We start from the raw sequence: 14,876 nt of genomic DNA on the forward strand, positions 1-14,876 counted from the left end.
AACTTGCTCTTGGTACCGTCTGAAACAGGTACACCTCAAGTAATATTAATTACAGATGAGGGAATGTAGCAATGTAATCTAGAATCCACAAACATATGACAGCTCATAAAAATATAGGTAAATTTGTGGTTTACGCGAATATGTTTGATAGATTTGGATGTGCAAAGAAGGAACATGAAAAATAATGGTAAATTATGTTAGAGGTACCTTAATATAAGAGAAAGACCTTGGAAGAGGTGGTTCAGCAGAGAAGGAAAGCATTCAACAGATGACACCAAGAAAGGCCAAGTATTAAATGCCTTTTTGCTTCCTGTTGTCACTAAAATGGCAGCTGACACAACCACAACATCTGACAAAGGTAAAAAAATTGGCTAAAATGAGGAATGAAAAGTACTTAGGTAACTTGTAAATCAATGGGTCCTGTGAAAGTCAACAAGAGATGTCTGGAAAACTGGTTCATACAATTTCTAATACATTATCAGTTATCTTTGGAAAGCTGCAGAGGACCAGTGACATTCCAGGTGACTGGAAAAGGGCAAACGCAGTGCTTATTTTTCAAACAGATGCAAAAGGGCAGCTTGGAAATAACAGGCCAGCTATTTCTTAAGTCCCCTTACAGTAATGGAGCAAATAATTTCCTAAAAATACACCAAAGAAAAAAAATATTTTTTTTTAAAAAAGAGAAAGTGGTAGCAGCAGTCATGTATTTGTAAACTTCCAATTCTGCAAAACTAATCTAATTTCCTGCAACAACAGGCAAATCTGTTTTGCAGATGAGAGAAGGAGCACAGGGAGAGAAGACAAATAATAAATGTCACATAGCTTAAATCAGTTAACATATAGCTTGACATTATTAAAGCTTTTGACACTGCCTAACAGAATATTCTCATAAGCTCAGAAATGGTCTACTGTAAGTGCTATACGATGAGTTCAAAACCAAAGGCAGAACCAGACACAAAGTAGTTTTCGGTGGTTCACTGTCAAAAAAAAAGATGTCTTGAACATGATCTAGTACTATCAAATATCTTCCTGAATGGCTTGGATGATGGAGTTAATATACATTGCTGTACACATATATATACAAAAGAGAGATACAGATACACTGATATATTAATACATATAATGTGTATATGAATTAGCTGCAGGTAATAACACTTGCAAAGAGCTGGAAGCTCAATTAGGGACAGGACTGAAGTCCAGAATGGTTTCTTCAGAAACTCGATACAGATTGCAAAAGATTAGGATATGATTAAATAAAGACAATTCCAAAGTTTTATAGGTAGGTGTAAATAACCAATTACATAAGTACAAATAGAGCATTAAAGGAAAGCATGGTTACAGGAAAGAAAAAGCAGACCATGAGTCTCCACGTTGAATTTCTGCCAAAACCCAAACCTCACTCTGGATGTACTGGCAGAAGGGATCACTCCAAGGCATCTGAAGTCTTTCTCCCACCTAGTTTGGCACTGGAAAGGCATCAGGCAGAGTCTGAGTTTGTGTCCAGTTTGAGGCACTACTTTTCAAGGAAAACATGAGCTTTTGGGAGGACATGAGACAACATAAATTTCTGCAGAGGAACTTCTGAAAAAAAAATTAATGTTGCGGATCATTTATAACCACAATAGATTGCTTCGAAAGGTTGCGTTATCCTGGAGTTACTCAACTTGTTGGACAGATACCTGCAAGAAAATTTTAAGCAAATTGGTGCTGACATGGAGCAAGGGAATGGACTAAGTGACTTGTGGACATCCATTCGAACCCCACTGCCTGTGATTTTGTACCAGGGTTTGACAGTAACTACGTACATGGAATTGATATCTTCTGTGTTACCTGTTAGTGAGTGTCCGATCTTGCTTGACCTGTTAATTGGCCCATTCATTGTTTTGTTAAAACCTTGGCAATTTTTCTCTGGTACGTCCATGTACCATGTAGACAACCTTATGGATTCCCTTGTTCATGGAAGAGTAACACCTTTACTGACTTTTTGAACCCTTTCCAAATGAAGTCTGAAAAACAAACTATGTAATCCAAAGCATCCTGTACAGTGCCAATGAACATCTCTCTGGTCCTCAGCCTTCAGGAAGGCAGGCAGACAGTTCTCTAATGTGCCATGAGAGTGGCTGATGGCTCCACAGTCAGTGCTCATCACTATCCCATTTCCCTCTCACCTTCTCCTTGCCTGCATTTGTCCACCAGCTCCATTCCTGCCCAACATGCAATGAGTTCTCTGGGGTGAAGCTGTATTTTCTTCTCTTTGTTTACACAATTACTAGCAGGATAGTAAATACAAGTACAACATTGATTTTGGACAGGCTAAGATAAGGGACATGACAAGGCTTAGGTCATTTGTTGCCCTTCTTAAGTCTTCAGTGAACTCTTCTGGGGAAATATTACTCTACTTGTTATTCTTATAGCAGACAGATATTAATTCTTATCTTGCATCCACCTGCTTATCTACCACATTACAGAGGGGTCCTGCCCACATTTAATCTACTGGTTAAATGCCAGTTTAATTCTTCTATGCTGTAGGCCACAAGAAATCTGTTCAAAGGACAGCCCCTCATATATACACCACAGTATAAACATTTTAATGAAAGAGAATTTTTTGTAGGAGGAAAAAAAGTTTCTTTGCTTTGAAAATAATGAATAAGCTCTCATTGAAATGAACCCTTTATGTATATCTTTATGTTTCTGATCTGGCAGCTTTGAAGAGCTGATATCATCAGTTTTAGAACCTGGAGTCTGGCCACTATTCTCTGAAACATGCTTTACAATGGAAAAGACCATTTGAAAGCAAGTAAAATAATACAGAGCAAAAAATTCAGGTACTTTTCAAAGCTTGCAAACTTGTTATTGCTTTGCAACCTTTTTTGCTAACATATGAACCATCCTCTGTCTCTCACCCATACCACTGCCCCGCTACTCTGCTGCTGCATTTAGGATTCTAGAGCTATCAACAGCAGAGTTTAACTGCAGTTTTACTTTTCCATTAAAAACTGTTTGTGTAATTCCCATTGTGTGATGCTGCACAGTTGCTCTTGCCAGAGCTTACCCTGCATCAGCCCAAGCAAGTACATACTTCTTCAGTTCCCCTCATTTGTAAGCACAAAAGCACACTGGTGTAAGTCTGGCTACGCTGAAACCAAAAGCAAACTCACGTGTGGGCTTCAGCAGAGATGGGAACCTTGGTCTAATAGTGCTCATCATTTACACAGCACTTCTCACAGCAGACACGCCAGTTCATAAATTTAAGTCTTTTCTACAGACAGAGGAACTGAGACAGAGGCCATAAGGCTCAGTAAACCTCAAAGGTTGACCACTGAATTCAAACAGGAGGAAAGACAGTGCTTTTGAATCCTTTCCTCCCTTCACCCACAGTTTACTTACCCAAAGCAGCAGCCAGAATCAGAGCTGGAGTCGGGATTAAAGTACATGATCTTTCTGCACACAGGCTGTAAGTCATGATGCCTACATGCCTACTGTAAGCCTGTAAGCCTACATGCACGCGGAGGGCAGCTTTTCAGATTTTCAGCCACAGCATTCTCCAGCCCACCACCAGTGCTAGCAGCCCCTGCTGGTCCCTGGATGGGCTGAGGAGAGCCAGCCTGACCCTCCCTGCAGACCCCCAGTGCTCCTCCTCCCGTGGGAGCTCACCCTCCTACCATCACAGGGCTCCCCAGCACCCGTCGCTCCAAAACTGCCCCAGATGAAACTGGGGGGTCTAAACATAAGAGTAGGTTTAAACCACCCAAAAATGCACCACAAACTGACCTGCCATCCAAGTATTAATAGGCTTCTTGCTTATAATGAAAAATTCAAAATCAATTTCCTTCTCCTTTTATAATCATTTCACAGGCTTACAAAAGAGCAGAATCTGTATCAAATTGTACTCTGCAACAGGAACTCATTTTGGGGGTCCCAAGTCCTGAAAGGCACAGCTCCTTTTCTGTACATACCGGTCAGATACATGTCAGAAGACAGACAGAAGCTTTCAAAAGAAGTTTTTAAATCTTCTTTGGAGCCAACAGGAGACAAAAAATTGGTTTGGGTATCTGAAAACAAAATCACAAGAGGCTGAAGAAAGACTTCTGGGGCAATCCAAGGAGACACCACTGACTCCAGCAACCCACATTCTCCAGTGAATCTCAAAGGCTCTGGGACATGGACCATCCGCCTCTGATGACAAACTGCTTAGTTGCAGTAGAATTTAAGAGTACTGAAGGACTCCTCTACTTCCCACAAGTACCCTTATCCTACTGGAGCTTGTGCAAGTGGAGGGTCAGGCAGTGTGGAGAGCAGCTCTTCTGAGCTCGCACGCTGATTATCCGTCTCGCAGCACATCCCTTCCTCCCACTTACACCAAGGGGGAGGGAGCAGCAGGCATTGAAGGTGGCTCCATAAATTCAGTAGATGCCCATGAATATCCTCTGGATTTATAGTTACAAGCAGCATCTAGCTTTGGGATCACAGGAATTAGTTTCTGGGGTCTGCAGTCCCCAAATTTCAAAAGTTTGTTGTGTTCACTAAATGCTTAGTGCAATGGATACTGTATTATTCCCCTTGCAATCAACTTTAATACCAACTCTCTAATCCTGAGAACAGATGAAGAGTTTGCACACAACAGGTTTCAATATATAGCACTGTTCTCGTGTTCATGATGTTGTTTTGTGTAATCAAGCTCAGCTCTGAGGCGTCAGGATTCTGCTCGTGCCCACTAGTTTGGTATGAACCCAGGGATGAGCCAAAGATCCCCTTATTCCTTCTGCTGCACATCCCACAGCAGCTCTGAAATGTGCAAAAACGTCACATACTCTGCCGGAAAGGTAATAGGCTAGATGTGGCTGCATTCATCTCCCATCGCGGTGATGGTCTCTCCATCTCAGCCAACCCCGCATGCCACAGTCATGGGGGAAGCACAAGCACTGCCAGAAAGTTGTTCTTCTCATCCAGAAGACATCTAAAACTGGCCAGATATGTTTCTCTCTTGCCCAGAAAGAGAATGAAGGCTCAGATGTAGACATCAACGTTTGGCCACATGAACCCCACACACTCTCTCTGAGCCCTGACTCCCTGAAAACCACCTATCTCCCTCCTCCCCTTTGCTCCCCCTTCACTCAACAACTCCTGCAGCCCACAGAATCATCAGGCCTATAAACAGTGAGGCACGAAAACCACAAAGGAACATGTAACCCCCACAGGCTGCAACTACTGGTGACATTTTCTTCCACCTCCCATGGATAACTCATAGCCAGATCACTTCGCGCTCTGTTTAGCTCTTGCACGCAGTCCATGTTGCGGGAGGATTATGGCCTTTGCAGGTAGCTCATTTGCTATGTGCATCTCTGCGTAGGGCGGTGGACAAGCTCCGAGCAGAGAATACGATGGCCTGCTGGACAGCCTCCGGTGTTTTGCTTCAGCCAAAGTTCAGTGAAGATCCTTTCTACGTGATTATGTAAAACCAAGTTATTCTCTCAGTTGCAGTAGTGGAAATTGTGACAGTAATGGATGTGCAGTTGAAAAAGACAATCAGGGCTGTGATCCCTGCTGGAATAGCGATCTTGTTGGGCATGGACTCCCTGCACCGCTGCTCCCTGCAAATGGGCAAGGCAGAGCAGCCCAAGAGGCAGCCCCAAAAAGCAGGCGCAAGATGGGTGCGGTCCTCCTGTCAAACACAGATCAAGTAAACAAGGCCAGTCGCTCCAGCAGAGAAGACATGGAAAGAAACTGGAAGGATCTGCATAAAAACCCATGACAAGCTGAGCTGCCTCAAAACATTTGCTCTGATTTTCCAGAAAGAGGAATAAAACAAGTCCATTATGATTCTGGTCAGTTATTGGGTTTTATTCTTCCATTGTTCCATTTGCCTCACTCAAACACTTTCTTCTCCCAGACCTCAACTAAAACTGCTCAACCATGCTTTTCCTTTAATAATACTTACCAACTTCTTTTTTTCAGAGCAAAAGTCTGCTCTTTTTACACTTGCTTTACAAGGCAAATTTGGCACACAGTTCAGTTGCGTATCCTGATGTTGGCTTATTGAAGGCAGGTGCACACTTTAATATATATAGGCACAGAGACCCCCTTCCAGACTATAAAAGAATACTGGGCATGTCCTCATGTGCAATATCTGTAGGTTTTTTATTCATAAACCTAAAAATATGAGCTGTTCTTTTGCCTATACACGTTACAAGTCAGTGTGAACAGGCAGGCACCGTATTTCTACATTACAGGTGTTAAAATGGCTCCATTAGCATTTTTTCTAGCATATTGTCTTTATGTGACAGTAATGGGAAAAGGAAATGTTACTGTAATGCTGCACTTTCACTGCTAACAAGAGAGAATCATGCAAGAAAATATAACATGGTGAAGTAGCTTCAGCTCACCCAACTTCCATCATTTTATTTCGTCTTGAAAAAGGTGATACAGCATACTGTCAAACAAAAATCCTTCACTTACTAGTCAGCATTCTTGTTGCATTAATAATACACAATGGACAGTAACAGAGAACAATTATTCTGTCTGTAATGAAATAAACATGGTCTACATGATGCTGTCTTCCAAGATCTTTAGTGTGGTGTCTTTTTTACTTTGATATATATGTAAAATGAGTCCACATGTGGATGTTAGAAGAACATTTTTACTTTCCAAAAGTAAAAAAAAAAAAAAAAAAAAATTAAATTATTTATATCATTTTCATTCCCATTTTCTTCTTTGTGTTCACCCAAAACTCTCGAAAGGCCAAATCTACACGGGCTGCAACCCCATTCAGCTGAAACTGTGGGCTGTGCCTTGTGCCAGGCCATCTCCTGGTCACTTAGACCAGGGACCTGCTGGACCAAGGAGCTCTTTGTCTCTAACGCACTTGCTTATGTTCCTGTCTGTGAAAAATCAAGATACAAGGAAAATGGAAAGAAGCAGTGGGGCTGTGCTTCACCTCATCATCATGGGGTGCAGCTGGAAGTCAGAAGTGTCCCAAGCTCAGATATGTTTGAAGATATTCAGCAACATATTTCCCACTGATTCCCAGGGCATCTAAATACCCCCGTGAGACTATAAGGGCACCTATACCAGCAACTGAAGCAGGTCAAAAGCAAGTCCTTGGGCACCACTGTCCAACCTGTTAAATTGGTTTTGGAATCATGGCCTCTGATATGGTCAGCCCATGCCACCTAGCTGTTTCCAAAAATGTCCTAAGTTTGGGAGGGAATGTGAGTGAGGGACCATTCCCAGGAGGCAACAGGAAAGCAGCTCCCCTGGTATGGAGGAGAAGATAGCGGAACCACATCTGCACCTGCCCTGTGGTGCCAGGTATCTTCAGGTCCAGAGAGTGGCTCTGAGCAGAGTCACAGCCTGAGAAATTCAGGCGAATCTGTTCAAAAGTGGATTTGGTACTCAATAATTGCATCTATGTTTTTTTTACTGGGGATTTCTTTGAGAGCTAGGAGGTGTGACTGACCAATAAACCCCTACAGTGGAAGAAGGCTCAGAGGAGGTGGGAAAGGACAATGTGCCCATGCAGCTTAGAGAATAATGCAAAGCAGCTGACTTTATCTCAACACAAAGCGGGCCAGAGGGAACCTTTGTTTTAGATAAACAGCTATCAACAGTTGAGTGGATCAACTAGTGGTGTAAATGTCTCCCTGAGCTATCCAGACCAGCACGGGGCAGCGGTGGGGGGAGTGCGCCCAACGTACAGTATAAAAACTAAACAACAAACAAAAGAATTTCAAATGGGCTTGAACTGGCTTCAACCCACTTATTCCTTGCCAGTGACATGGAGATGCCAGACATCCTGGAGATGCCCAGAATCATGACAGTGAGCATATTACAGAGACCAGTAATGGGAATCCCATTGGTATTGTGACTGAACTGCATATTGTAATTGCTATATTTTGCTAAGTGTGACTTACATTAGTATTGTGTTTTCAGCATATTTTGCATCACTGCTAAATCAGAAATCCCATGTAACATCAACAATCTTCAGATAACTAATTGGGTATTAAACATTACGCCCTCTGCGCAGAATATTCAAAAGAAGCTGGTCAGAGAGTATTGGACTCTGGCAGGCAGACAATACCTTTTCCTTCCACATAGCCAAGGCTGCAGCACCATGAAGCATCCCCTCTGAATTTGGACTTAGTTACATCAGCTGCCAAGATGCTTGCACTCCTTAATCCTTGAGTCATACTAAACAGGGGCCTGTGCTTCTAAGTGACCTATGCATAAATACAAGTTATACCTATAGTCTTTGATTTGATCATCTCTTAATTCCAGTCAGTTTGCCTATAGTGCCATCAATGCCATGTTGTGTTCTGGTTCAGATGGCAATCACTTTTTACCACTTTAGGAGGTTATTTTTTCCGCTTCTCAAATCCAAATCTACAGGACAGTACATTTCACTCATGGGTTGTGAGGGCAGCCCATTATAAGGTCCTGTACTTCATGGAAAGCACAGGGCTGTACACAACAAATCTGCCTTGGATCTCTGCCAAGGAGCAGCAGGTCCCTGCTCCAGCCTAAAATTTGCACCAGAGCACAGACATACATTCCCACAGCATGGACAGGAGATGAATTTGGGCTCCAGCCAGAGCTCAGACCCAGGCCAACTCCTTAGCTGAACATACCTATGATTACCATACCATTATATTAGATCAAAACCAATAAACTTCAGCATAAGCATTTCATCCCATTTTTAAAGGAATTAGAGGTCATCTGGGGGCTGAAAACAGGCAGAACAACCTAATCATTTAGAAAATAAATGGAAAAAAGTGCTGCAGTACCACTGTAAAACTTCAAGAGTGCAGCCATGATGCACCAGTTCTCTTCCCTGCCACATCGCTTCTGTGCTTAAACCTCCTTGCTTACTGTGAATGATACTAGACTCTTCTGATTAACCCTTGATGATATCAACCATCAAAAATTGGGCTTTTTAAAAGAGCTATGTAGTTCAATATTTGTTCTTCCACTGAAAGCTGCACCATTCCTGCTTTGCAACTAATACATGCAGTGGACTCCACAAAATTTTATCCCCTGCTTCATTACTATTGCATCACAGCAGTTTGATGGGAATGTCTTACTCAAAAAGCTCCCGTATGCTCTTTTCCTTCCTTCTTTTGCTGCATCCATTTTTTTCACTGGTAACTGAATAGGGATGTGCAAATAATTTGTTAGCTTGTTCTCTTCCAGATCTTCAAGTGTAACAAAAGGAATAGCAAAGACACAGAAATTAAAAGTGCTTAGTTTCAACTATCTATCTGAAGATGACATAATCAAGATTGGAAAACCTGTTGTTGTGTATATACATAATTCATGAGACAGAAAAAGTTGCACCCTTGATCTCTCACCATTGATACAAAATGCAGAAAATATTTTGTAGGCAAGGTTAGGTTAGGCTATCTGTGCTCCTTAACCATGTTAGAAAATTGTCCTTTGAAATCCCATGAAGTTTCTATTTTAAATTTCATGCTATGGGAGAAAATGCTCCAAAGCACAACTCTACTCCAAGAAATGACTGTAAAATCAGCACCTTTTCATTCTGTTTATCTTCCCCATGCAGATATTCAGAGACATCTCTTCTTCCATTAGTGATAATGGGAGGTTTGTTCTATGTTTTATTCCTTTTATCACTGCAGAGATCATACTGGTAAGATAGCTAGACATCATTAACAGCACTACAAAGCCAAGCACTAGCTCCCACATGGAGCAGAGAGATAGAGGTACAAACTGGAGACAATGGGATGACATAACACAAGTATCTGAAAGGAGAGTTTTGCCTGAGCAACATTTGTCCTGGGGCTGAGGAGGTTCAAGACAACAGGACTAGTTTAGGTTTTACTCCCCTTGTTGAGTTTACGGATTTGATTGTCAGACAGAAAAGAAGCCTCCTATCTCTTCACAAACTGGGAAGTTTTTTGATTAGAAATACCTGAGTTACAATAATATAAAATGCCATGAAATCCCCTTAATCATTTTTCTGATCAAAGCTGAACACTCAAAAGTTAGACCCTAGACTGTCCTTGGCACCAGAACACCCTGCAGCCCTGCATAGAGAGAGAAATGCTTCCAGAGATGATCCCGTTTCTGAGCCCAGCAGAAATGTCAGGCAACAACTTCATGGGCAACTGACTCATTGTAACATCTCATTTCCACTAGGAAGAGGACATTTTGCTCTTCCTCTCTGTTCGGACTCTTCTCCCTTCCCTTGTTTTTCTCCAATGATTTTCCACCAGAGTAGCTGGTTAAATCAGTTCACAGAAGGGCCTTTGGCACTAAGTAAACAACAAAAAGCTGACCAGGAGTGATAGAGGAGGGTGGGGGAAGGAGGGTCCTTACCCTTTCAGCAACAATAAGATGTTAAAACATTCACTGCCTCTCAAGGAATCACAGCCTGAATTAGGTGTGAAGAACTGGGCAATGCCTATCTTTCTCCATTGACTCTAGGCATATCCTAGAGCGTTGGCTTAGCTCAGACATCCAGTTTTTGGACAGCTATGCTTCCCTGGGGTGAATCCCCACCAGGAGTACCTGAACTGCCAAGGTGGGGTGGGCTTGCTTCATTTTTATTCCATTTCAGCCAGGGACAAATCTTTCGGTCCTTTTCAGTCTGTATTCAGGCGCACTGCAGTAATGAAGAAAAGAATAGAATGTAAGTAAATATTTACAGAGGACCTTGGGATTTGAGCCTAATTCTGGAGCACTCTGAGTGCAGTGCCGGCGTCCCCAGTAGGACACTCTGAGGCCTGACTGTGAACTCACAAATGTATTTCTATTTTCATATATATTTTTACAGGAAAATTAAGTCCATACATTCAACAGGGTTGAACAAGATAAGAGAAACAAGTCTGCTATTTCAAAGGAGGAGAAGGCCAGTGCCAGGAATTAAGGCATGCTGACTGGCATAGTGTGTGGTAGGGCAGATGTTCAACAGCATTTACGCACTGAAAGCAGGTCAGACCATCTGCAAGAGACTAAAATTTGTCCTTTTGACGACCCCCTTCAAAACCACTGGTCTGTGTTTACTGATCTGAAGCAAGTGAGATTTCTATGAAAATATTGATGGAAAATCAGGGAATGAAATATAGCGTCTTTTGTAAGTACACATTTGCATTACAGGCTTGGATTTTCTAGAGATGGAAGAAGAAAGAAGAACTGCATGCCACACCTGACTCTCTTGAAGCTGTCTCAGCATAACTGCCTAACTTGCTGAGGATCTTGGGAACTTGGACTCATAAAAAGATGTTCAAGGCATTTTTATGCCAATATAACAGCAGATCCACAAAGAGACCAGCCCGTCATATATGAAGTGGAAAATACGGAGAGTTCAAATACGAAAGCAATGGAGTTCAAGTGAGCAGAACCAGGAAAAAAAATAGGTCCAGGAAATGCAACAAGCACATCATGGAGAAATCAGTCTTTTATTTCTCCATGGTCCAAGTGCAGTTAGACTGCCATTTTGAGGAGGTAGCCAGATACTAGGTGCTAAAGTGGATTTTCCTGGAAAGCCTTGTATGGTATTTTCTGTGACTCTCATACAAAAAGTATTTGCAGAACACTGATTGAAAATCTCCTGTGCTGTGGAAGATAGTCCCAGGGTTCCACAATTCAGGCTGTATGCACAAAAATATTTGTGATTACCTGAATCAAAGGGGGCCATTCTTTGCTGAAACTATTTCATTTGATGTTAATAAACCATCGATACTTTTATTGTTGAACACTGCAAATATCTTTTCCTTTTAAGCACAATCTTTTAAGGGAACTGTTCACAACATGCCTTGGTAAGAAACATTTTTCTTGGGTTTTCTCCAACCATTCTTGCTAACGTGCTATGTTCTTCCATCCATTACCTTAGGAATAGGCAACACACTTTAATCTAGAAGGTGGTTTCCTGTCCCTTGATGATCTGGTTCTTTAGCAAACCTTTCTGTGTTAAGCTTTGTTTTTATTACTAACTGACTACATTAGGACTTAAAAATTTTGTACAGCCAAAGTAGGTGTGGTACTATTTATAAATCAAGGGCAAGTTATGCAGTTTTCATAAGGTGGTTTATATTGCATATTTGAAATCTGGAGGTGTTTCAGGAATGTATCATAAAACCACCTTCCATAAACTGTCTCTCAGGAAACAGTAATGATAACAGAGGCAGACAGATCTCACTTTAAGCAAGTTACCTTGTACCCTTGATTTACTAAATTTCTGGAATTTTTTTAACCAGATTGAAAATCTTTCCAACTTTTTGAAGTCTTATCAGCTGAGTTTTCAGAAGATTCACTTTACTGCTAAGATTTACAAACACTCAATAATGTGAGGCTATATAGCCATATAAATCTTGCCTCATAAGTTTTACAGATTTATGAAAATCCTAATTGTATACCATGTACTGGATAAAAGTTAAAATAATTCCATATATAAAATAATAAAAGTACACATATTAATTAAGCTGCCAGATCCCAAAATGGTGAATTTATAACTACCAGAAAAAGATTTGACATCTGTGCAATTTAGTGAACATGAACTGTAACTTTTCTGGATTTCACCTCCCTTCTTATTTTCACAGAAAAATGTGTGCAGAGCTTCGTGGCTGACAATGTGGGTGTCAGAAGCCTGAAAAGGGTGAAACAAATAGGAAAAGTAGAATGAAAATATATAAAAACCTATAAAATTACTATGTCCCTGACTGTAGGCAAGAGCTATATTTAGATCTGGTAACCATAATGGGACATTGGTTAGAAGATGAAGGACAAATTTCAATACATGTTCATTTCTTTAAAGAAATTACACCTTGGAGTAAGCCTTTTATATTGAAAAAGTACAGTAGTAAAAAAACCAAAAGCTTTGTGCAGAAAGTAGTTGACCTAGCCTACATTCTTCTGTGTTCATTTTGCTTATGAATTGAATATATCTGTGTAAATAAGAAATGCCTTTCACAGCTGAGATTCTCCATTTGCTCCATCCTTCAGTGAAGTCAGTTTACAGCATCACAACTGGTTTTTGTGTGAAGAAGCCCTGGGAGAGTTTTCTTTTATTTAGCTATTCTGAAATATTTTTCTTGCTTGTTCATTACCCAGGGTCTAATAAAACCTACCTAGCATGTGACATTTATCTCACTTGGTTTTTTTGTGGAACACCTTGAAGGCCCAGAGGAATGACCAGGACACCACAGATAAAACACAGATACTGATTTTTCACAAAGGAACATTTCTTCCAACTGTTTCCTAAGTAATTGAGTTTAATGTGTGTTAATTGAAACACAGCACACAAATAAAATACAAACTACATTTTTTTAATTCCTCCACATAATTCTAATTCACTCTTTTTCAACTGATGTCATAATCATACCAACTATACCAGTATTTATTGAAAACCGTCTGGATTTGTAACATTAAATACAAGCAAACACCCATAAACCAGAAAATCAGCAGTAGTAAAAATAAACTTTTCCAGATTCTTTTACAACAGACAGGACCTACTCCTTTGAGGAAGTCTTCTTGTGTAATTGTTTAGAGAAATGATATTATGGAGTTTAGATTATAATGAGAAATGATATTCTAGATTTTAGATTGCAATATATATGGATCAATACAGCTTGAAATGAATATGTTATGAAAGATACCATGTCATAGCTGCTTAAAAACACTAATAATGAGATAGAAACATTGTTTTAAAAAAAGCTTCACTGGGACTGAAACTGATCCAAGAGGTTCGGTTTCCACTATGATGCACTTGACGTGGAGACAGAACAAGCGTCCTAAAGGAGGTGGTTTATACACACCCCACCCCGCTCTCCCTCCTCTCCCTGCCCTCAGCCTTGTCTCTCATGGACCAGCTTGGCTTAGTGAATTGAACCGGAGGGGTCTGACGGGTGACAGACTCAAGACTCAAGGTAGAAGTCGGGACATGGCAAAGAGCAAGGGGGCAGGGGGGAGCTGGACTCTTGCCTTTGGGGTAGGATGGCCATCCTTCCCTCTGAAGCAGTAGCCTCAGCTCTCTGACACTGTGATGATGCTTATGCACTACCACACCAGACCTGAGGCTTCAGAGCTTAGTTCCAAAGTGAAATCACAAAGACTTCCGGATGCATAACAATGAAATTAAAATTCACTTCAATCTCAATGTGCCTTCGTCCTGGTTTCAGCTGGGATAGAGTTTATTTTCTTCACAGAAGCTGGTGTGAGGCTGTGTTTTGGATTTGGGATGAGAAAATGTTCGTAACTTACTAATGTTTTCAGTTGTTGCTAAGCAGTCAAGGACTGTCCAGTTTTTCATGCTGCCCTGCCAGCGAGAGGGCTGGGGGTGCACGAGGAGCTGGGAGGGGACACGGCCAGGACAGCTGACCCAGGCTGGCCACAGGGATATTTCATACCGCATGACATCATGCTCAGTACATAAAGCCGGGGCAAAGAAGAAGGAAAATGTGGGGGGACATTTGGAGTTATGGTGTTTGTCTTCCCAAGTCACTGTTACGCGTGATGCAGCCCTGCTTCCCTGGAGATGGCTGAACACCTGCCTGCCCCTGGGGAGTGGTGAATGAATTCCTTGCTTTGCTCTGCTTGTGTGTGCGGCTTCTGCGTTACCTATTAAACTGTCTTTATCTTGTCCCATGACTTTTCTCACTTTCACCCTTCTGATTATCCCACCGTGGGGGAGTGAGCGAGCGGCTGCGTGGGGCTCAGTTAAACCATGACAGCCTTACAAAGAATTTGGTAACCTTACATCTCCTTACAGATGGGAAAAATAAGACATAAAGAGGTCATTGGGGTAGAACAGGGACCAGAACTCGTGTCACCTGAAAGTTAGTCCTGTCCTCTGGCTGCCAGGCCGGAGTTATGATCCTGATTAGGACTAAAGAGCCTAACACAGCCAGACAGGTTAATCTTGC

The sequence above is a fragment of the Phaethon aethereus genome, assembly GCF_964289735.1.
Source record: "Phaethon aethereus genome assembly, chromosome: 1".
NCBI classification, from domain to species: domain Eukaryota; kingdom Metazoa; phylum Chordata; class Aves; order Phaethontiformes; family Phaethontidae; genus Phaethon; species Phaethon aethereus.